Source organism: Nycticebus coucang, unplaced genomic scaffold, assembly GCF_027406575.1.
Source record: "Nycticebus coucang isolate mNycCou1 unplaced genomic scaffold, mNycCou1.pri scaffold_69, whole genome shotgun sequence".
In the NCBI taxonomy this organism is placed as follows: domain Eukaryota; kingdom Metazoa; phylum Chordata; class Mammalia; order Primates; family Lorisidae; genus Nycticebus; species Nycticebus coucang.
The window spans coordinates 188,681-191,053 of NW_026515594.1; positions in this window are offsets into that span (position 1 = coordinate 188,681).

Below are 2,373 nucleotides of genomic sequence, written 5' to 3' on the forward strand. Positions count from 1 at the left end.
AGGACATGGATTTTTTTTTTTTTTGAGACAGAGTCTCAGTATGTTGCCCTGGACAGAGTGCTGTGGTGTCACAGCTCACAGCAACCTCTAACTCCTGGGCTTATGCAACTCTCTGGCCTTAGCCTCCCTAGTAGCTGGGACTACAGGTGCCTGGCTATTTTTTGGTTGCAGTTGTCATTTTTGTTTAGCAGGCCGGGGCTGGGCTCAAACCTACCCCCTTCGGTGCATGTGGCTGGTGCCCTACTCACTGAGTTACGGGCGCCAAGCCGAGGACATGGATTTTTACCTGCTTTGTTCACTACCGTTTTCTCATTGTTTAGAATAATATGTACATAAAATAGACAATAAGTATTTGTTGGATGAATAAACAGATGTAGATTGTCTGGAGCCCCCAAAGCCTTTTTTCTTTCCTCTTTGAGAGAAACATATTATAGCTCGTATTTCCACATTACATGAAAGTCCATCAAAGGCTTCTCGTGCCAGTGTCTCCCTCCTTTGCCTTTCTCTACTTCTCTGCACACTCTCCTCCTGCCCTGCTTGTTTTATTCTTTAGACCTGAGGACATTAGGAGAAGTTAGGTTATTAGTAAGTACGGCAGGAAACAAATCGAAAAGGCACCCTAATATCAACGACAATTTATTTATTCATTTATGTATGTATTTAGACAGTCTTACTTTGTTGTCCTCGGTAGAGTGCCATGGTGTCACAGCTCACAGCAACCTCAGACTCTTGGGCTCAAGCCATCTTCTTGGCTCAGCCTTCCAAGTACTGGGACTACAGGTACCTCCTGCAACACCCAGCTATTTTTTTTTTCTTTTGTAGAGACAGAGTTTCACTTTATTACCCTCGGTAGAGTGCCGTGGCGTCACACAGCTCACAGCAACCTCCAACTCCTGGGCTTAGGCGATTCTCCTGCCTCAGCCTCCGAGTAGCTGGGACTACAGGCGCCGGCCGCAACACCCGGCTAACACCCAGCTAACACCCAGCTATTTTTAGAGATGAGGTCTCACTCTGGCTCAGGCTGGTCTCGAACCTGTGAGCTCAGGCAATCCACCTGCCTCGGCCTCCCAAGTGCTAGGATTATAGGCATGAGCTACCACGCCTGGCCTAACAACATTTTAAAAATAAGCATTTTATTATAGAAATCTTGTCATAAGTAGACAGAAATAGTAGATAATGTAATGAATCCTCATCTCTCTATCACATAGTTAGAAGAGTTACCAGTCATGGCTGTTGTGGCATGTAATTTGATGCCTACGGTAACGGAATGCCTAGAGCCCTGGCCTATAGAGGTTTATATCACAAACATAATCTTACCCTGGGCATCGTGGCCTGCCATTTTGTAAATGAACTTATTGAGGACAGATCAGGAATATTTTTAAGGGTAATAGAAAGGTTCTAAAATATCTCTCCTGATTCATTTTTGTGAATATCTAAAATTTCACCATTAGTTCAACCATAAATTTGCAAATTGTGAATAAGCCTGAGAAGGGAAGGACATGAAGCCCCTTGCAGTTACTTTTATCTTAGTGGAAATTGGCTAATTATAAGCAGGCTTGACAGGTAAGCAAGCAAGAGCAGGCTTTGATGGAAGGTAGAGAATCATGAGGACTTAAGGTGGAAAGGGCCAAATAGAGACAAGACATGCAGCATTCAAGACAGCAGGAGGGGCTGCTTTGCTCCCTTCCCACCTGGCCTCCAGGTGATCCTGGTGGCAAAGCCTGGAGCGAGGGGCCCTTATTCCAGTTGAGGTTGCCCCTCAAGCTGTTACCTGGGTTCCCATTAGCTGGCTCCTCAGGATCTTATGTAAAGCTGTCCAGAAGATGCTTCCAGCTAACTCTGCTGCTTGTTTATTTTTAGGTATCTTGCAATATATTCAGAACTCTCCCTCCTAGTGACAGCAACGAATTTGATCCAGAAGAAGATGAACTTACCCTTGAGGCATCATGGCCACACTTACAGGTACTTTGAACTACCATTTGTTATAAAAGAAAGCTCCATTAACTCATTAGCTGATTCAGCATGGAAATTCCTTTGAAGCCCGTTATTCACCAAGATATCAAATTAGAGTACATCAATGGAAAATTGGAGAGTGCTTTTTATGTTTTTACTCTTGATAATCGGGATGCCAAAAGAATAAAATAATAGGTGTCAATGTAATGCTTTAGTGTGGGTCCCCCATGTTGCAGGGACAGGCATAGTTCTTACTCTTTTGATAGAGCTTCTCGAAGATCCTGCCCACTGAAGTCTCAAACAAGAACAGCTCTGTTTCCACATTATTATTAGTTGGATGTGATTAGGTCACAGAGCACATATCTCACTTTTAGCAGTCGGTACCCTGGGGACTTTGTATGCCTGTCTTCATGATGACCA